The following is a 22,946-nucleotide window of genomic DNA, read 5'->3' on the forward strand; positions in this document are numbered from 1 at the left end:
CTCAGGCCATGGTGATGACGACGCCTCTTCCTCCTCCTTCTGCCGTACTGCTGACCCCAGGTTCCTCCGCCTCCCCTGACATCCTGGAGTGAGCTCTTTCTGCGATGGCCCTGCTGCGAGAAGACCTTCAGGGCACCGACCATCACCTGGTGGCCGGGCGCCTGGAACTGGTCTCTGGCTGGCTGCACTCCGATGCATCCGTCCCGGTGGCACTGAGCCAAGCTGCTGCTGACTCTAAGAAGGACAGGGAGGCCATCACCCAGGCCATGGCCGCCCGCGAGGTGGCACTGAAGGACGCCGAGGCCGCCTAGGACCGCTGCTGGTCGCTGGCTGCCGAGCTGGAGGCCGTGCGGAGGGAGCACGCGAAGAAAGCATGAGGCCTCAAGGCAGAGGAGGAGAAGATGAAAGCACGAGAGGACACCGTCAAGGATCGTGACACCGAACTGGAGCAGTTGGGGAAGGCGCAGGACACGTAGCGCGGCTGGCTGGAGGAGTTGGAGTAGAAGCTGAAGGCGGAGAAGGCTGAGCTTTAGGCTAAGAAGGTCCTGACTGAGGACTGCACGGCCTTCAAGCTCCTTGAAGGGAAGTCTCGAACGACGCTAAAGTCGCTCTATGAGAAGGGCTTGGAGGAGCCGCTGGTTGCTGATGACGAGGGCCCCAACCAGCTAGTTCCTTATCTGGTTGGTCCGTTGGAGGACGTTGTGAGCAGCATCGGCCCCATGGTGGAGGAAGAAGCCTGCGTTCTCTCCTTAGCCATGCTGACGCGCATCTTTAGTGACCTCCACCTTCGTGATCCTGCTGCCCGCCTTGACGAGCTGCTGGAGCCTGTGAAAGTTGAGCATTACGAGGCCGCTACTGTGGCCGTGAAGGGTCATATGGAGGCCCTGCTGAAGAGGTTCCGCGCCTTCACTCTCGCGCCGCCGACCGGTGGTGCTACCGATCCTGCAACTCCGGCTGGTGGTGCCGGTGAAGGCGACGCCCTTGGAGAAGAAGCATCCCTTGCAGGCGACGGCGGCGTCCAGGGATGACGAGGCAACCTGCTGGCGGCTCCTTTCATGTTTTAGCTTCTGCAATATGCACCATGCCTCGTGGAGGCGTTAAACTCATGTTTGATTTCAGGGGAACAATATGTCCTGTAATATTTTCTTTGAAATTCTGTGATTTCCTTTCTATTTGCTTTACGTTCTATGTTGGTAGGGCCCGACCCTGCGCATACCTCAGCAAAGAAGTCGCTTCTCACGAGCCGCCGAGACCCTGAGCCTCGGGAGGCTCTGGAGGCTCAGGTGACCTCCGGAGGACCGTCTGCATCTCTGCCAGGACCGCGTGGTGCCTGTCCTCGTGACCTGCCAGGATGCTCCGCAGATTGCGCTGGAAGGCGGCAGCCACGCTCGGCAGGCCGAACGACATGTGAACGTAGCTGTGAGGCGGGCCCTCACACCGGCCAGCACGCGAAGGCCAGAAGCGCTCCTGAGATGCGGCCCTGTTGAGCCCTGGGATGTCGATGCAGACGCGCAGCTCACCACCCTTGCCTGGGTGGGGGGCAATGCCATGTGGGCGAATGTCGCCGCGTATTGCTCTTGCTTCCTGAAGCTCCTAAGATGCCGATAACCCACAAGTATAGGGGATTGCAATATTTTTCGAGGGTAGAGTATTCAACCCAAATTTATTGATTCGACACAAGGGGAGCCAAAGAACAATCTCAAATATTAGCAGCTGAGTTGTCAATTCAACCACACCTGGAAACTTAATATCTACAACAAGGTATTTAGTAGCAAAGTAATATGATAGTAGTGGTAACGATAGCAAAAGTAATATTTTTGGTGTTTTGTAGTGATTGTAACAATAGCAACGGAAAAGTAAATAAGCGAAGAACAATATAGGGAAAGCTCGTAGGCATTGGATCAGTGATGAAGAATCATGCTGGATGCGATCGATCATGTAACAGTCATAGCCTAGGGTGACACAGATCTAGCTCCAGTTCATCAATGTAATGTAGGCATGTATTCCGAATATAGTCATACATGCTTATGGAAATAACTTGCATGACATCTTTTGTCCTACCCTCCCGTGGCAGCGGGGTACAATTGGAAAGTAAGGGATATTAAGGCCTCCTTTTAATAGAGTACCAGACCAAAGCATTAACACATAGTGAATACATGAACTTCTCAAAGTACGGTCATCACCGGGAGTGGTCCCGATTATTGTCAATTCGGGGTTGCCGGATCATAACACATAGTAGGTGACTATAGACTTGCAAGATAGGATCAAGAACTCTCATATATTGATGAAAACATAATAGGTTCAGATCTGAAATCATGGCACTCGGGCCCTAGTGACAAGCATTAAGCATAGCAAAGTCATAGCAACATCAATCTCGGAACATAGTGGATACTAGGGATCAAACCCTAACAAAACTAACTCGATTACATGATAAATCTCATCCAACCCATCACCGTCCAGCAAGCCTAAGATGGAATTACTCATGCACGGCGGTGAGCATCATGAAATTGGTGATGGAGGAAGGTTGATGATGACGATGGCGACGTATTCCCCTCTTCGGAGCCCCGAATAGACCCCAGATCAGCCCTCCCGAGAGAGTTTAGGGCTTGGCGGTGGCTCCGTATTGTAAAACGCGATGAATCTTTCTCTCTAATTTTTTCTCTCCCCGAACACGAATATATGGAGTTGGAGTTGAGGTTGGTGGAGCTCCAGGGGGCCCACGAGGCAGGGGGCATGCCTAGGGGGGTTGGGCGCGCCCCCACCCTCGTGGACAGGGTGTGAGCCCCCTGGCGTGGATCTTTCTTCCAGTATTTTTATATATTCCAAAATAATTCTCCGTTGATTTTCAGGTCATTCCGAGAACTTTTATTTCTGCACAAAAATAACACCATGGCAATTCTGCTGAAAACAGCGTCAGTCCGGGTTAGTTCCATTCAAATCATGCAAGTTAGAGTCCAAAACAAGGGCAAAAGTGTTTGGGAAATTAGATGCGATGGAGACGTATTAACTCCCCCAAGCTTAAACATTTGCTTGTCCTCAAGAAATTCACTTGATAAACTGAAAGTGATAAAGAAAACTTTTACAAACTCTGTTTGCTCTTGTTGTTGTAAATATGTAAAGCCAACATTCAGGTTTTCAGCAAAGATTATGAACTAAACATATTCACAATAACATTTAGGTCTCATGTTTACTCATATCAATGGCATAATCAACTAGTGAGCAATAATAATAAATCTCGGATGACAACACTTTCTCAAAACAATCATGATATAACAGGATGGTATCTCACCAGCCCTTTCTGAGACTGCAAAACATAAATGCAGAGCACCTTTAAAGATCAAGCACTGACTAGACATTGTAATTCATGGTAAAGGAGATCCAGTCAAGTCATACTCAATGTAAACTAACAGTAATGAATGCAAATAACAACGGTTGTAACACCCATGACGCGGCTATATCTCCCACGTGTCGGGCCCCGACTTAGAGGCATAGCCGCATGGTAGGTTTGTTGCAAGAGGGGTAATCTTCAGACAATCCCATGTACTGAAAAAGAAAGGGATAAAGAGTTGGCTTTCAATCGCCACTTCACACAAATACAAGTTAAACACACATCATCCATAATACAAACAAGGTCCGACTACGGAACCAAAATAAAAGAAGACAACCCCAAATGCTAGATCCCCGATCGTCCTAACTGGGCTCCACTACTGATCAACAGGAAACAAAACACAACAACGATCAAGGACTTCATCGAGCTCCCACCTGAGCTCGGTTGCGCCACCTGCACTAGTATCATCGGCACCTGCAACTGTTTGGAAGTATCTGTGAGCCATGAGGACTCAGCAATCTCACACCCACGAGATCAATACTATTTAAGCTTATGGGTAGGAACGGGTAGTGAAGTGGAGCTGTAGCAAGCACTAGCATATATGGTGGCTAACTTACGCAAAAGAGAGCGAGAAGAGAAGCAACGCACGGTCGAGAAACTAGAAGTGATTAAGAAGTGATCCTGAACTACTTACACACAAGCATAACACAAGAACCGTGTTCACTTCCCAGACTCCACCGAGAAGAGACCATCATGGCTACACATGCGGTTGATGCATTTTAGTTTAGTTAAGTGTCAAGTTATCTACAACCGAACATTAACAAATTCCCATCTGCCACATAACCGCGGTGACGACTTTCGAAAGTTCAAACCCTGCAGGGGTGTCCCAACTTAGCCCATCACAAGCTCTCACGGTCAACGAAGGATATTCCTTCTCCCGGGAAGACCCGATCAGTCTCGGAATCCCGGTTACAAGACATTTCAACAATGGTAAAAACAAGACCAGCAAAGCCGCCCGATGTGCCGACAATCCTGATAGGAGCTGCACATATCTCGTTCTCAGGGCAACACCGGATAGTTCAAGCTACGAGTAAAACCAACCCTCAAGTTGCCCCGAGGTGGCCCCGTAGGTTGCCCAGTTCAGACCAACACTTAGAGAAGCACTGGCCCGAGGGGGTTAAAACAAAGATGACCCTCGGGAGCACGACTCCCAAGGGAAAAGTAGGTGGTGGTGAGGCAAATGGTAAAACCAAGGTTGGGCCTTGCTGGAGGAGTCTTATTCAAAGCGAACTATCGAGGGGTTCCCATAACACCCAACCGCGTAAGGGACGCAAAATCAAGGAACATAACACCGGTATGACGGAAACTAGGGCGGCAAGAGTGGAACAAAACACCAGACATAAGGCCGAACCTTCCACCCTTTACCAAGTATATAGATGCATTAATTAAAATAAGAGAATATTGTGATATCCCAACATATCCATGTTCCAACATGGAACAAACTTCATCTTCACCTGCAACTAGCAACACTATAAGAGGGGCTGAGCAAAGCGGTAACATAGCCAAACAACGGTTTGCTAGGAAGGTGGGTTAGAGGCTTGACATGGCAATATGGGAGGCATGATATAGCAAGTGGTAGGTAGCGCGGCATAGCAATAGAGTGAACAACTAGCAAGCAAAGATATAAGTGATTTCGAGGGTATGGTCATCTTGCCTGAGATCCCGCAAGGAAGAAGAACGAGTCCATGAAGAAGACAAACGGACGTAGATGAACGGATCCTCACAACTCCGGAACGGAATCGAAGCTAATGAGAGAGGCAACCCGGAAAGAAGCAAGCAACATAGTAAACAACCATCACATAAACATGGCATGATGCACAACTAAGTATGATGCATGTACGGTTTAAAGAGGCATGGCAATATGGCAAAGTGCAACGAACAACACTACAAATTAAGTGGAGCTCAATATGCAACGAGTTGCATATTGACGAAACACCACAACTAATATTTAGTTCACTCCCGTTTAAGTACTCATCAATATTAAATGTTGGTTAGCATGGCAAGGGATGAAGCATACATAAACTATCTAGTCAAGTTTAAATGAGGCCGGAAACAACAAACAACAATTTCGGAAAATCCCCATGTACATATTTATGGATTTGGTACTGTTCTGCCCTAAACCATATTTTAGAGTTATTAAACATGCAAGATGAGTGCACCATGTTAAACTAGGCATTTTTCTACCCCTTTTACATATAAAGTTTATTAAATTTGGAGCTACGGTGATTTAGTTATCAATTAAAGCATTTTAGCATGCATAGGAGCAAATTAATGCAAAGAACAGTTTTAAACATTTTAAAAATAGATGAAAGTTGCAAATTATGAAACTAGACAAAATTCTAAGCAAGTTACATATATAATTTATTTACATATGATGCATAGTTTGTGAGATATGAAATGCATGATCTAGAGGGACTTTTCTGGAAAACTGCAAATCCCTGGATAATTGATAAAATCACACAAAGGAAAAAAACACCTATGAGCCGAATCTAAAGCACCCTGGGCTGGGGAGCTGCTCACCATGGGCCTTGGCCCGGCTCGGTGGGAGGAGGTGGGCAGGCCGGGCGCTGGCTGGGCCGCGGGGAAGGCGTGGCCCACGCTGGCGGGGGCCGCGGTCAACGGCGCTGGAGGTGTTCGTCCTCATCTCGCAGCCGCACGAACAGAGGGGCCGGTGGCGTAGCTTGCTACGGCGGAGCTCGAACTCCAGCGACGGAACGGACGAGGCAGGGCCAGAGGCGCGTAGATCCGGCCATCTAGGCACCGGATCTGGAAGCTAGATGCGGCAGCGGGCGGAGCTCCAAGCATCCATGGCAGAGAAAGAGAGAGAGGTTAGTGAGGGAGATAGGGAGAGCAGAGGAAGCGAGAGAGAGGGAGAGAGGTGGCACGGTGGCGTCAAGGCATGCTTGCTGGGGTCGCCGGTGGCGGCTCCGGTGGCCGGAGAACTCCGGCGAGCGCGGGGTGGCGGTGGGGTCGAGCTGGAGACGCGGGCACTGCTGGATCGAGATCTCTCCCGCACAGGGAGCTCGGACGTGAGGGCGGTGGCGGTTCGGGACCATCTCGGCCCGGGATGGGCTCCGCGCGGGCTCGAGCGGGCCGCGGCGAAGTGGGGCGCGAGGAGGACGCGTGGAGGCTCCCGATTGGTTGCGCGCGACAACTGGTGGCGGCGCGGCCTATGGGATGGCGCCAAGTGGTGGAGAGGAGGTGGACGGCGCCGGATTATGTGGAGAAGGTGGGAGGTGGCGGTGGCTGATGATTGGGGTGGCACGAAAATTGAGGAGGGGGTAGGTAGGAGGCCAAAAATGGCAGGGGAGGCGTCTATATATAGAAAGGGGGCTCGGGTTAGGGGTTTTGCTCCATTTCTGGACCCTCCGATCGCAATCAAATGGCTCCGGACGGAGGGGGGAACTAGGTGGGGTTTGTGGGCTGTGTAGGAGGGTTAGGCTGAGAGGAGAGGGGAGAGATGCAGCCCGGCACGGTTTTCGGAGACCGAAAACGTCCAACGAAAATACTGGCTACTATTGCCGCTATATTATCCGTTGGGGCGTCAAACGGACTCCGAATGCGATGAAACTTGGCAGGCGGCCTATATACACTAAAACTACACCGCATGTTGACTTTCAACCCATTCCGAGAACATGTTCGCGGCCACTTATAAAATAATATTTCGGGTGTGCCGCGGGCGCGTGCAAGTGTGTCTGGGCTCAGAACAGACAACAGAGAGAACGAGGAGATCGGGAAGGGTGCAAGTTTTGAAAACATGATGATGCAATGCACATGATGACATGGCAATATGCAACACGCAAGCAAATGACAAGGCAACAACAACGAAAAACTGAAAGACACCTGGCGCGTCGGTCTCGGGGCGTTACAACGGTGCTCTCCAGCTGGTGCTTTTTAATAAGAGGGTGATGACTCAACATAAAAGTAAATAGATAGGCCCTGCCTAGAGGGAAGCAGGGATTTGTAGAGGTGCCAGAGCTCGGTTTTGAAATAGATGTGTATAATATTTTGAGCGGTATACTTTCATTGTCAACATAACAACCGAGAGATCTCGATATCTTCCATGCTACACACATTATAGGCGGTTCCCAAACAGAATGGTAAAGTTTATACTCCCCCTCCACCAACAAGCATCAATCCATGGCTTGCTCGAAACAACGAGTGCCTCCAACTAACAACAGTCCCGGGGGAGTTTTGTTTGCAATTATTTTGATTAGATTTGCATAAAGCATGGGACTGGGCATCCTGGTGACCAACCACTTTCTCGTGAGTGAGGAGCGGAGTCCACTCCTCTTGAGAATAACCCGCCTAGCATGGAAGATACAGACAACCCTAGTTGATACATGAGCTATTCGAGCATACAAAACAAAATGTTTATTTGAAGGTTTAGAGTTTGGCACATACAAATTTACTTGGAACGGCAGGTAGATACCGTATATAGGTAGGTATGGTGGACTCATGTGGAATAACTTTGGGGTTCATGGGATTGGATGCACAAGCAGTATTCCCGCTTAGTACAGGTGAAGGCTAGAAAAAGACTAGGAAGCGACCAGCTAGAGAGCGACAATAGTCATGAACATGCATTAAAATTAATCAACACCGAATGCAAGCATGAGTAGGATATAATGAACCATGAACATAAATATCGTACAAGCTCTGTTGATTTTGTTTCAACTACATGCATGAACATGTGCCAAGTCAAGCCACTCGAATCGTTCAAAAGAGGATACCACCCTATCATACCACATCACAACCATTTTAATAGCATGTTGGCACGCAAGGTAAACCATTATAAGCTCCTAGCTAATTAAGCATGGCATAAGCAACTATAATCTCTAATTGTCATTGCAAACATGTCTATTCATAATAGGCTGAATCAGGAATGATGAAATAATCATATTTACAAAAACAAGAGAGGTCGAGTTCATACCAGCTTTTCTCATCTCAATAAGTTCATCATATAATCATCATTATTGCTTTTCACTTGCACGACCGAATAGTGTGGATAATAATAATAGTGCACGTGCATTGGACTAAGCTGGAATCTGCAAGCATTCAATTCAAGAGAGAATACAAGGTAATATGTGCTCTTTGTTAGATCAACAATAATGCATATAAGAGCCACTCAACATTTTCATTATGGTCTTCTCCTCTCGACCCCCAAAGAACAAGAAAGAAATAAAACTATTTACACGGGAAAGCTCCCAACAAGAAAAACAAGAACGAGAAATCTTTTTGGGTTTTCTTTTTAATTATTACTACTACAACATGAAAAGTAAACTAACTAAAAGCTACAAATAATTTTTTTAATTGTTTTTTTCTTTTCTTAAGGTTTATCAAACACACAAGAAGGAAGCATAAAAAGGAAAATAAACTAGCATGGATATTAAAGTGAAAAAGTATGAGCACCGACAACTAGCATCAGTGTGTGAACATGAATGTAATGTCGGTGAGAAATACATATTCCCCCAAGCTTAGGCTTTTGGCCTAAGTTGGTCTATGGCCACGGCTGGCCTGGTGGATATCCAAAGTTGTAGCCGGGGTCGTACTGAGATGCAGCGGCAATTGCCTGATGAGCTGCAGCTTGGAGGTGAGCTGTCTCCGCCCTCCTCTCGTACTCGGTCGCGTCCTCCCTGGTTATAACATATCTCCCTTTTGCCTGCAAGTCAAAGAAAGTAGGAGCAGGGAGAGCGACGTGATAGGTGCGTCATCTGTCAAAGATTAGTCGGTACTGGAGAAACTGATCGTTCCTCTCAACAAACTGATGACAAACCATAACCTCATAATCTAAATAAATAGGAGGAAACTCAATATCATACCCACGTATGGGTATATCAAGAAAATTAGCTAGACGGCTTGCATAAATTCCACCGAAGAAATCTCCATTAAATCTATTATTATGCAACCTACGTGCAACAATGGCTCCCAAATTATAATGTTTATCTCCTAATATAGCATTCCTGAGAACACTGAGGTCAGGGACACACATGTGACAAGCTTCATCCTTACCATTTATGCACCTACCTATGAAGAGAGCAAAATAATATATAGCATGGAAATGAATGCTCCCTATTGTAGCTTGTGTTATATCTCTAGATTCCCCCACAGTTATACTAGCAAGAAAATCTCTAAACTCAGATTTGCGAGGCTCACTAGTGCTGCCCCATTGTGGAAGTTTGCAAGAAGTATTAAAATCCTCTAAGTCCATAGTATAAGAATTTTCATAAAGATCAAATGGGACAGTTTGAGAATTGCGTGATGATGAAAATTCAAACCTCCTCACAAAGGAATCAGCGAGATAGTGGTATTGGCGGCACATATCTGCCGCGAAGCTCTCAAGATTGGCATTACGCACATACGTGTTAAATTCTTCCTTGATTCCTGCTCGATCCATAAAGTCCTCTGACGGCCATTCACAAGCCCACACCTGAGCTTCCCTCGGTGGTTCATCATCGGCATCACGTATTGCGAGCCTGGGTCCTTGCTTCCTTGAAGGACCACCTTGGTATATTTTCCTAAACATATTTCTTCCTCTGAAAAATTTCTGAAATTTTTAGTAACATCAAAATAAAAGTGAACCAAACTCAACAAAATTGATAGCAACTACTCCCACAAGTGCCTAGAGGATATATCATGCATTAAAACTACTTTTGAGCATATAAACTTGACATGCAAGCTCAAGAACAGGGTCACCTAAGCAGCAAAAATATGCAATGAATAAAGCACTAGAACAAAAACTAATTGGACCATTGGAGGAGTCACATACCAAGGAACAATCCCACAGAGCAGTTTTTTGAATGGAGCTTTGAGCAAGGAGATCGAAAATGGCAGCAAAATGAGTTTGGACTCGGGTTTGAGCTGGTTGGTAATTTTTTGGGAGGAAGAAGGAGTGTGTGGTGGCTGGAATAAGTGGAGGGGAGCCACCGTGGGCCCACAAGGCAGGGGGCGCGCCCAGTGGGTAGGGCGCGCCCTGGAGCCTCATGGCCAGGTGCTTGCTCCCCCTACTATGTTCTCAGTGCAAGATATTCTCAAATATTCCAGAAAAAAATCATATTTAAATTTCAGGGCATTTGGAGAACTTTTATTTTCAGGGTATTTTTTTATTGCATGGATAATTCAAAAAACAGACAGAAATTACTATTTTTGCTTTATTTAATATAAATAACAGAAAGTAAAAAGAGGGTACAGAGAGTTGTGTTTTCTAAATTCATCCATCTCATGCTCATCAAAAGGAATCCACTAACAAGGTTGATCAGGTCTTGTTAACAAACTCATTCCGAGTAACATGGAACTGGAGAATTTTCGAATAACACTAGGTTACCTCAACGGGGATATGCACATCCCCAACAAAAAGAATATCATATTTCTTCTTGACAGTAGGAAGAGGAAATTCAAAACCTCCAATAGTAATTGTTGAAAATTTTCCAATAGAATTGATACTGTGGACTTGAGGTTGTTTCCTCGGGAAGTGTATTGTATGCTCATTACCATTAACATGAGAAGTGACATTGCCTTTGGTGCAATCAATAACAGCCCCTGCAGTATTCAAAAAGGGTCTCCCAAGAATAATAGACATACTACCATCCTCGGGAATATCAAGAATAACAAAGTCCATTAAAATAGTAACGTTTGCAACCACAACAGGCACATCCTCACAAATACCGACAGGTATAGCAGTTGATTTATCAGCCATTTGCAAAGATATTTCAGTAGGTGTCAACTTATTCAAATCAAGTCTACGATATAAAGAGAGAGGCATAACACTAACACCGGCTCCAAGATCACATAAAGCAATCTTAACATAGTTTCTTTTAATGGAGCATGGTATAGTTGGTACTCTGGGATCTCCTAGTTTCTTTGGTATTCCACCCTTAAAAGTGTAATTAGCAAGCATGGTGGAAATTTCAGCTTCCAGTATATTTCTTTTATTTGTAACAATTTCTTTCATATACTTAGCATAAGGATTCATTTTGAGCATATCAGTCAATCGCATATGCAAAAATATAGGTCTAATCATTTCAGCAAAGCGCTCAAAATCCTCATCATCCTTTTTCTTGGATGGTTTGGGATGAAAAGGCATGGGTTTCTGGACCCATGGTTCTCTTTCCTTACCGTGCTTCCTAGCACAAAGTCTCTCTTATCACAACGTTGATTCTTTGATTGTGGGTTATCAAGATCAACAGCAGGTTCAATCTCTACATCATTTTCATTACTAGGTTGAGCATCAATATGAACATCATCATTAATATTATCACTAGGTTCATGTTCATTACCAGATTGGGTTTCAGCATCAGAAATAGAGATATCATTGGGATTCTCAGGTGTGTCAATAACAGGTTCACTAGAAGCATGCAAAGTCCTATCATTTTTCTTTTTGTTCCTCTTAGAAAGACTAGGTGCATCAATATCATTTCTGTGAGAATCTTGCTCAATTCTCTTAGGATGGCCCTCAGGATACAAAGGTTCCTGAGTCATTTTACCACCTCTAGTCATAATTCTAACAACGTTATCATTATTCTTACTATTTAATTAATTGAGCAAATCATTCTGAGCATTAAGTACTTGTTCTACTTGAGTGGTAACCATAGAAGCATGTTTACTAATAAGTTTTAGTTCACCTTTAACATTAGCCATATAATCAATCAAGTGTTGAATCATATAAGCATTATGTTTCAATTGTCTACCAACATAAGCATTAAAATCTTCTTGCTTAACCATAAAGTTATCAAACTCATCTAAGCATTGGCTAGCAAATTTAGTGGGAGGGATTTCAGCTTTATCATATCTATAGAGAGAATTTACCTTTACTACCTGTGTTGGGTTATCAAGACCATGTATTTCTTCAATAGGTGATGGATTAGAACCATGTATTTCTTCAACAGGCGGTAAATTAAAACCATGTATTTCTTCAACAGGAGGTAAATTCTTAACATCTTCAGCTTTTATACCTTTTTCCTTCATAGATTTCTTTGCCTCTTGCATATCTTCAGGACTGAGAAATAGAACACCCATTTTCTTCGGAGTTGGCTTAGGAGTTGGTTCTGGAATTGGATCAGGAAGTGTCCAATTATTTTCATTAGTCAACATATCATTCAATAGAATTTAAGCTTCATCAACAGTTCTTTCCCTGAAAACACAACCAACACAACTATCCAGGTAATCTCTGGAAGCATCGGTTAGTCCATTATAAAAGATATCAAGTATTTCATTTTTCTTAAGAGGATGATCAAGCAAAGCATTAAGTAATTGGAGAAGCCTCCCCCAAGCTTGTGGCAGACTCTCTTCTTCAATTTGCACAAAATTATATATTTCCCTTAAAGCAGCTTGTTTCTTACGAGAAGGGAAATATTTAGCAGAGAAGTAATAAATCATATCCTGGGGACTACGCACACAACCAGGATCAAGAGAATTAAACCTTATCTTAGCATCACCCTTTAATGAGAACGGAGATATCTTAAGGATATAATAGTAGTGAGTTTTCTCATCATTAGTGAATAGGGTGGCTATATCATTTAATTTAGTAAGATGTGCCACAACAGTTTCAGATTCATAGCCATAGAAAGGATCAGATTCAACCAAAGTAATTATATCAGGGTCGACAGAGAATTCTTTATCCTTATCAGTAACAAAGATAGGTGAAGTAGCATAAGCAGGATCATATTTCATTCTAGCATTCAGAGTTTTTTGTTTTAGCTTAGCTAATAATTTCTTAAGATCACTCCTATCATTGCAAGCAAGAAAATCTCTAGCAGTTTCTTCATCCATAACATAGCCCTCAGGCACAACAGGTAATTCATATCTAGGGGGAGAATCTTCATCATCACTTTCATCAATATTATCAGTTTCAATAATTTCATTCTCTCTAGCCCTAGCAAGTTGTTCATCAAGAAATTCACCAAGTGGCATAGTAGTATCGAGCATAGAAGTAGTTTCATCATAAGTATCATGCATAGTAGAAGTGGCATCATCAATAACATGCGACATATCAGAATTAATAGCAGAAGTAGGTTTAGGTGTCGCAAGCTTAGTCAAAAAAGAAGGTGAATCAAGTGTAGAGATAGATGGCAGTTCCATACCTCCCCTCGTAGTTGAGGGATAATTTTTTTCGCGCCTTTCAATTTCTTCATAGTGACCAGCAGATATAAATCCCAAGTGACTCAAAGAATAGAGCTATGCTCCCCGGCAACGGTGCTAGAAAGTAGACTTGATAACCCACAAGTATAGGGGATCGCAACAGTTTTCGAGGCTAGAGTATTCAACCCAAATTTATTGATTCGACACAAGGGGAACCAAAGAATATTCTCAAGTATTAGTAGCTGAGTTGTCAATTCAACCACACCTGGAAACTTAATATCTGCAGCAAGGTATTTAGTAGCAAAGTAATATGATAGTAGTGGTAACGATAGCAAAAGTAATATTTTTGGTGTTTTGTAGTGATTGTAACAATAGCAACGGAAAAGTAAATAAGCGAAGAACAATATATGGAAAGCTCGTAGGCATTGGATCGGTGATGTTGAATAATGCCGGATGCGATCGATCATGTAACAGTCATAACCTAGGGTGACACGGAGCTAGCTCTAGTTCATCAATGTAATGTAGGCATGTATTCTGAATATAGTCATACGTGCTTATGAAAAGAACTTGCATGACATCTTTTGTCCTACCCTCCCGTGGCAGCAGGGTCCTATTGGAAACTAAGGGATATTAAGGCCTCCTTTTAATAGAGTACCAGACCCGTCGGCGTCCTGGGAACGGGGGTACCCATACTTGCCTGCCTGCGGCCTGCGGCGTGGCTAAGCCTGTAGGCTGTACGGCCCATCTTCACCAACAAATCATCCAAGACCCTCGCGGGGGTCCAAGCCTCGCGAGGCAGACGATGCAAGACCTCCTCGGGAGTATCCTAGATAGGAAGACTCACAAGGAGCGGAGATATCAAGGCGGGGCAAACCTCACGAGACCCTCGTGACGTGAGCCATGACGCTCGGCACTAGGCGGGCGCCAGGGGGGCGCCAGCGCGCGCAGCGTCCTTGTTTCCTCTTTGGTGCTAAGGAGGCCACCACAGGCGAAGAGTATCGAGGCATCAGGCAAAGGTTGCTATATTGGTGCAACGAGACCAAGACCAGGATGACGACAAGATGGAGGTCATCATGGAGCCCAAGACGGCGTCACCACCAGAGCCTTTGGCAGGCGAAGATCACTTTTGTCATGATAGCTTGTACTAGCTGTCCCCCTTCGAATTAGCCCGCCATTGTTGGCTCCCGTCCCGCTCGATATTTGGGAAGAGGACTGGGGCCAATATAAATAGGGCTAGCCACCACCTTAGCAAAGGGAGAAGGGGAGAGGACGGATCACGAAGGCACAGATCATTCGGGGACAGATCATTCAGACCACACACACACACACAAGCTCACCGAGCTCAAGAACACCTCAACCTCAGGAGGTCATTCTTCCCTTGTACTGTTCATCATCAGCCCTAGAGGCAATCCACCACCACCACACTGGAGTAGGGTATTACACCACAACGGTGGCCCAAACCAGTATAAATCTTGCGTCTTTCTGTGTTTCGAGTTCGTCGAGTTCGTCCCCGAGATCTTAGTGAGCTAGGGCGTAGATTGGTAGGAAGGAAAGACTTCGCGCACACCCTAGTGTTCGAACCTTAAGGGTTTGCCATAACCCCACATCCGAGAGGACCAACGCATTAACACATAGTGAATACATGAACTTCTCAAACTACGGTCATCACCGGGAGTGGTCCCGATTATTTTCACTTCGGGGTTGCCAGATCATAACACATAGTAGGTGACTATAGACTTGCAAGATAGGATCAAGAACTCTCATATATTGATGAAAACATAATAGGTTCAGATCTGAAATCATGGCACTCGGGCCCTAGTGACAAGCATTAAGCATAGCAAAGTCATAGCAACATCAATCTCAAAACGTAGTGGATACTAGGGATCAAACCCTAACAAAACTAACTCGATTACATGATAAATCTCATCCAACCCATCACCGTCCAGCAAGCCTATGATGGAATTACTCACGCACGGCAGTGAGCATCATGAAATTGGTGATGGAGGAAGGTTGATGATGACGATGGCGACAGATTCCCCTCTCCGGAGCCCCAAACGGACTCCAGATTAGCCCTCCTGAGAGAGTTTAGGGCTTGGCGGCGGCTCCATATCGTAAAACGCGATGAATCCTTCTCTCTGATTTTTTTCTCCCCAAACACGAATATATGGAGTTGGAGTTGAGGTCAGTGGAGCTCCAGGGAGCCCATGAGGCAGGGGGCGCGCCCATGGGGGTAGGGCGCGCCCCCACCCTCGTGGACAGGGTGTGGGCCCCCTTGCGTGGATATTTCTTCCAGAATTTTTTATATATTCCAACATAATTCTCCGTTGATTTTCAGGTCATTCCAAGAACTTTTATTTCTGCACAAAAATAACACCATGGCAATTCTGCTGAAAACAGTGTCAGCCCAGGTTAGTTCCATTCAAATCATGCAAGTTAGAGTCCCAAACAAGGGCAAAAGTGTTTGGAAAAGTAGATACGACGGAGACATACCAGATCCCTTGGTGATGAACTCCAGAGCGTCGGGTGCTCCTCGCCCGGTGTCCTCCTGAGGAAACGTGTCGCAAAGCACGCCTCCACATCGTGCCCGAGCGCCTCCCTCGTGATGTTGGCTAGGTCCGAGGCCCTCCAGAAGAGAGCCCCCGAGCCTTGCCCAAGGAGGGCGCCGGACGCGCCTCCCTAAGCGAGGGAGGGAGGCGCCCCAGGCACCGGCATGGATCCTGAAGTGGCGCCGCTAGAGGTGCCGCTCCCCTGAGGCCCAGTGCAGAGTAGCTGCTTCTTCTTCTTAGTGTTGGCCTCAGGAGGGTACTGCGCACCCGTGCTGTCAGAGTCTTCGATTGATGCGGCCTGGAAGGCGCGCTCGAGGGAGCACACCGCGTCTCTTTCTTCACAAGTGACCGTGATCATTTCGCCGCTTCCCGGCATCTTGAGGACGTTGTAGCCATGGTGGGTGACTGCCTTGAATTTGGCCAGTCCTGGGTAGCCAAGGATGGCATTGTACGGCAGGAGGATGTGGGCGACATCGAAGTCGATGAGCTCGGTGTTGTAGTTGTCGCGCTGACCGAAGGTGACAGGGAGGAGAACTTGGCCTATTGGGGTGGTGGAGCTGTCTGTCACTCCTGAGAAAGGCTTGTTGGGCTGGAGCTGATAGTATGGCACTTGAAGGCTGTCGAACGTCTCGACGGAAAGAACTCTGAGTCCTGCGCTGCCGTCGATGAGGGTCTTGGTGACTTGGACATTGCTGATGACGGGTGAACAGAGCATCGGGAGGACGCCAGTGGTTGCCGCGCATTTGAGCTGGTCCGCCGAGCTAAAGGTGATGGCGTACTTGGACCACCTGAGCGGGCGCGTAGCCTCGAGCTTGGGGAGGGCTGCATTCACTTCGCGGGAGAACTGCTTGAAGATGCGCTGGGAGGCTGGGGCCTGAGCGCCACCCAAGATGCAGGCGATGGCGCGCGGCTCCTAGAAGCCCCCAGCCCCTTCGTCCTGTTGATGGTCGCCGTTCCTTCTTGGCGGCGGCAGCAGAGGGAGACCAGGGTTTCCCTGAGGACGATCCTCACGAGGCTGGTCCCGCCAGGCGCTCTCACGAGGCTGGTCCTGCCAACGATCCCCGTGAGGCTAGTCGCGCCACTCTTGGCGGGGCCCACGGTCGTCCCAACGTCCTGCACGTCGTCCACCTCCTCGGCCGTAGCCCCGGTCGTTGCGCTCCGGGCGTCGACCGAAGTGTCCATCTCGAATGGCCTTGAGCTCTTGACAATCGTTGGTGTTGTGCGTGCGCACATTGTGGAAGGCGCAGAACGTACGTCCACCCTTGGATGACTCGGAAAGATGTCGGTCGCGCTTGGTGTCCAGTTCTGCTACGAGTACGGCCACTCCTTTGTGCTTCACGTCCTTGACCTTGGCCTTCTTCTCCTCTGAATCCGTAGCAGGGAGCTCGAGGAGGGACATACGCCCCTCCTCAGCCCTTGCACACTTGGTTGCTATGTTGAACAACTCCAAGGTCGTGCACAGCTCCTCATGGATGGCGAGCTCCTCCTTCATCTTGATGTCGCAGACGCCATCAGAGAACGCTGAGATGATGGCCTCGTCCGTCACCTTGGGTATCTTGATACGCGCGCTGTTGAAGCGCTGGATGTACTTCTGCAGGGTTTCTCCCGGTTGTTGCTTGATGCGACGTAGGTCACCCGCAACCGGGGGGTGGTCGCGAGTGCCCTAGAAGTTGGCGATGAAGTGGTTGTGCATCTCATCCCAGGAGGAAATCGAGCCTGGGGGCAGGTTTAGGAGCCATGAGCGGGTGCCATCCTTGAGAGCAATGGGAAACCAGTTCGCCACGAACTTTTCGTTGCCATTGGCCGCTTCGATGCTCAGCTCGTAGAGTGATACGTCCATTTTGCATCATACTTTTATATCGATATTTATTGCATTATGGGTTGTTATTACACATTATGTCACAATACTTATGCCTATTCTCTCTTATTTTACAAGGTTTACATAAAAAGGGAGAATGTCGGCAGCCGGGATTCTGGGCCGGAAAAGGAGAAAATATTAGAGACCTATTCTGCACAGCTCCAAAAGTCCTCAAACTTCACGGAAGTCATTTTCAGAATATATAAAAAATAATGAGTGCAAGAAGTTCACCAGGGGGGCCACACCCTGCCCGCGAGGTTGGGGGTGCGCCCTACCCCCCTGGGTGCGCCCCCTACCTCGTGGGCCCCCTGGTGGCCCTCCGATGCCCATCTTCTGCTATATGGAGTCTTTCGATGAGGAAAAAACTCAGAATCCATCTTTCCGTACGAGACTCCGCCTCCACGAGGCGGAACCAATCTAGGGCTATGGCGGAGCTGTTCTGCCGGGGAAACTTCCCTCCGGGAGGGGGAAATCATCGCCATCGTCATCACCAACGCTCCTCTCATCGGGACAGGGCAATCTCCATCAACATCTTCACCAGCACCATCTCCTCTCAAAACCCTAGTTCATATCTTGTATCCAATTCTTGTCTCTAAGTCCGAGATTGGTACCTGTGGGTTGCTAGTAGTGTTAATTATTCCTTGTAGTTGATGCTAGTTGGTTTATTTGGTGGAAGATCATATGTTCACATCCTTTATGCATATTAATACCCCTCTGATTATGAACATGAATATGCTTTGTGAGTAGTTATGTTTGTTCCTGAGGACATGGGATAAGTCTTGCTATTAGTAGTCATGTGAATTTGGTATTCGTTCGATATTTTGATGAGATGTATGTTGTCTCTCCTCTAGTGGTGTTATGTGAACGTCGACTACATGACACTTCACCATTATTTGGGCCTAGTGGAAGGCATTGGGAATTAATAAGTAGATGATGGGTTGCTAGAGTGACATAAGCTTAAACCCTAGTTTAGGCGTTGCTTCGTAAGGGGATGATTTGGATCCATATGTTTCATGCTATGGTTAGGTTTACCTTAATACTTTTGTTGTAGTTGCGGATGCTTGCAATAGAGGTTAATCATAAGTGGGATGCTTGTCCAAGTAAGGATAGCACCCAAGTACTGGTCCACCCACATACCAAATTATCAAAGTACCGAACGCGAATCATATGATCGTGATGAAACCTAGCTTGACGATAATTCCCATGTGTCCTCGGGAGCGCTTTTCTCTATATAATAGTTTGTCCAGGCTTGTCCTTTGCTACAAAAAGGATTGGCCACCTTGCTGCACTTTATTTACTTTTATTACTTGTTACTCATTACAAATTATCCTATCACAAAACTATTTGTTACCTATTATTTCAGTGCTTGTAGAGAATACCTTGCTGAAAACCGCTTATCATTTCCTTCTGCTCCTCGTTGGGTTCGACACTCTTACTTATCGAAAGGACTACGATAGATCCCCTATACTTGTGGGTCATCAAGACTCTTTTCTGGCGCCGTTGCCGGGGAGTGAAGCGACTTTGGTAGGTGGAATTTGGTAAGGAAAAATTTATATAGTGTGCTGAAATTTACTTTCACTTGTTACTATGGAAAGTAATCCTCTGAGGGGCTTGTTCGGGGTATCTTCACCCCGACCAGTAGAGCAAAGAGTTGCTCCTCAACCTACTGAACCTACTGAAAATGAAAATGTCTGCTTTGAAATTCCTTCGGGTATGTTAGAAAAAACTACTAGCTAATCCTTTTGCAGGAGATGGAACAAAGCATCCTGATGAGCACCTAATATATGTGGATGAAGTTTGTGGATTATTTAAGCTTGCAGGTGTACCCGGAGATGTTATTAAGAAGAAGGTCTTCCCTTTATCTTTGAAGGGAGATGCATTAACATGGTATAGGCTATGTGATGATACGGGGTCATGGAACTACAAACGATTGAAATTGGAATTTCATCAGAAGTTTTACCCTATGCATCTTGTTCATCGTGATCGCAGTTATATATATAGTTTCTGGCCTCGCGATGGAGAAAGCATCGCTCAAGCTTGGGGGAGGCTTAAATCAATGTTATATTCATGCCCCAATCATGAGCTCTCAAGATAAATGATTATTCAAAATTTTTATGCTCAACTTTCTGATAACAATCACACCATGGTCGATACTTCCTGTGCTAGCTCTTTTATGATGAAGACTATTGAATTCAAATGGGATTTATTGGGAAGAATTAAACGCAACTCTGAAGATTGGGACCTCGACAAAGGTAAGGAGTCAGGTATGACACCTAAGTATGATTGTGTTAAATCTTTTATGGATACTGATGTTTTCCGTAAATTTAGCACTAAATATGGACTTGACTCTGAGATAGTAGCTTCTTTCTGTGAATCTTTTGCTACTCATGTTGATCTCCCTAGGGAGAAGTGGTTTAAATATCATCCTCTCATAGAAGTAAAAGTAGCTGCACCTATTAAAGTTGAAGAATAGACTATCACTTATAATGATCGTATTGTTCCTACTTCTTATGGTGAGAAACCACCTTTTCCTGTTAGGATAAAAGATCATGCTAAAGCTTCAACTGTGGTTCGTAAAAGTAATATTAGAACTTATACACCTCCTGAGCAAGTTAAAGTTGAACCTAATATTGCTATTGTTAAAGATCTCTTGTCTGATAATATTGATGGGCATGCTATTTATTTTTGTGATGAAACTGCTAGAATTGCTAAACCTTGTGTTAAAAATAAGCCTAGACATGTGGTAGGCATGCTTGTTATTTCTGTTAAAATAGGAGATCATTGTTATCATGGCTTGTGTGATATGGGTGCTAGTGCTAGTGCAATACCTATTTACTTATACAGAGAAATTATGCATGATATTGCACCTGCTGAGTTAGAAGATATTGATGTCACAATTAAACTTTCCAATAGAGATACTATTTCACCAATGGGAATTGTTAGAGACGTTGAAGTCTTGTGTGGGAAAACTAAATATCCTGCTTATTTTCTCATTCTTGGTTCCCCACAAGATAGCTTTTGTCCCATTATATTTGGTAGACCCTTCTTAAACACTGTTAATGCTAGGATAGACTGCAACAAGGATCTTTTTACTATTGGTTTAGGTGATATGTCTCATGGGTTTAATTTCTCTAAATTTCGTAGACAACACCGTGAAGAGGAATTGCCTAGTAAAGATGAAATTATTGGTCCTGCTTCTATTGCCGTACCTCCTAGTGATCCTTTAGAACAATATTTGCTAGACCATGAAAATGATATGTTTATGAATGAAAGAAGGGAAATAGATGAAGTATTCTTTAAACAGGAACCCATCCTGAAACACAATCTGCCTGTTGAAATCATAGGGGATCCTCCTCCACCCAAGGGTGATCCCGTGTTTGAGCTCAAACCGTTACCCGATACTCTAAAATATGCTTATCTTGATGAGAAAAAGATATATCCTGTTATTATTAGTGCTAACCTTTCAGAGCATGAAGAAGAGAGATTATTGAAAACTCTAAAGAAGCACCGTGCTGCTATTGGATATACTCTCGATGATATTAAGGGCATTAGTCCCACACTATGTCAACACAAAATAAATTTGGAGGAAGATGCCAAACTAGTTCGTGATCATTAACGACGGCTAAATCCTAAGATGAAGGAAGTGGTAAGAAAGGAAATACCAAAGCTTCTTGAGGCAGGTATAATCTATCATGTTGCTGATAGTCTGTGGGTAAGTCCTGTCCATTGTGTCCCTAAGAAGGGAGGTATTACTGTCGTTCCTAACGATAAAGATGAGTTGATCCCGCAAAGAATTATTACAGGTTATAGGATGGTAATTGATTTCCGCAAATTAAATAAAGTTACTAAAAAAGATCATTACCCCTTACCTTTTATAGATCAAATGCTAGAAACATTATCCAAACATACTCATTTTTGCTTTCTATATGGTTATTCTGGTTTCTCTCAAATACCTGTGTTAGCCAATGATCAATCAAAGACTACTTTTACTTGCCCTTTTGGTACTTTTGCTTATAGACGTATGCCTTTTGGTTTATGTAATGCACCTGCTACCTTTCAAAGATGCATGATGGCTATATTCTCTGGCTTTTGGGAAAAGATTTGTGAGGTTTTCATGGACGATTTTTCTGTCTATGGATATTCTTTTGATGATTGCTTAAGAAACCTTGACCGAGTTTTGTTGATATGTGAAGAAACTAATCTTGTCTTGAATTGGGAAAAGTGCCACTTTATGGTCAATGAAGGTATTGTTTTGGGGCATAAAGTTTCTGAAAGAGGTATTGAGGTTGATAACGCCAAGGTTGATGCTATTGAAAAGATGCCATGTCCCAAGGACATCAAAGGTGTAAGAAGTTTCCTTGGTCATGCCGGTTTTTATAGGAGGTTCATTAAGGACTTCTCAAAAATTTCTCGTCCTCTGACTAATTTATTACAAAAAGATATACCATTTGTCTTTGATGATGATTGCATAGAAGCATTTGAAATACTTAAGAAAGCATTAATCTCTGCACCTATTGTTCAGCCATCTGATTGGAATTTACCTTTTGAAATTATGTGTGATGCTAGTGATTATGCTGTAGGTGTTGTTCTAGGGCAAAGAGTTGATAAGAAATTAAATGTTATTCAATATGCTAGTAAAACTCTAGACAATGCTCAGAGAAATTATGCTACTACTGAAAAAGAATTCTTAGCAGCTGTATTTGCTTGTGATAAGTTCAGACCTTATATTGTTGATTCCAATGTAACTATTCACATGGATCATGCTGCTATTAAATATCTTATGGAAAAGAAAGATGCTAAACCTAGACTTATTAGATGGGTTCTCTTGCTACAAGAATTTGATTTGCATATTGTTGATAGAAAAGGAGCTAAGAACCCCATTGCAGACAACTTGTCTAGGTTAGAAAATGTTCTTGATGACCCACTGCCTATTGATGATAGCTTTCCTGATGAACAATTAAATGTCACAAATGCTTCTCATACTGCTCCATGGTATTCTGATTATGCTAATTACATTGTTGCTAAATTTATACCACCTAGTTTCACATACCAGCGAAAGAAAAAGTTCTTCTATGATTTG

The 22,946-nt window shown here is 44.9% G+C and overlaps 1 long non-coding RNA gene across 2 annotated transcripts; it reads right to left on the bottom strand.

Annotated features, from left to right (window-relative positions):
• Positions 1-2,259: 2,259 nt before the first annotated feature.
• Positions 2,260-6,676, bottom strand: LOC147965182 (uncharacterized). 2 transcript variants are annotated; one of them, XR_015608182.1, is made up of 3 exons: positions 5,909-6,676; positions 5,043-5,133; positions 2,260-3,808 (listed from the first exon to the last, which is right to left on the bottom strand). It is a non-coding gene; the product is annotated as an uncharacterized LOC147965182 (long non-coding RNA). The 2 variants fall into 2 exon arrangements; XR_015608181.1 differs by having other exon boundaries at positions 2,260-5,133.
• Between the last annotated feature and the right edge of the window lie 16,270 nt (positions 6,677-22,946).

The sequence above is a fragment of the Triticum urartu genome, chromosome 6A, assembly GCF_056163025.1.
Source record: "Triticum urartu cultivar PI428250 chromosome 6A, HENAU_Tu73, whole genome shotgun sequence".
In the NCBI taxonomy this organism is placed as follows: domain Eukaryota; kingdom Viridiplantae; phylum Streptophyta; class Magnoliopsida; order Poales; family Poaceae; genus Triticum; species Triticum urartu.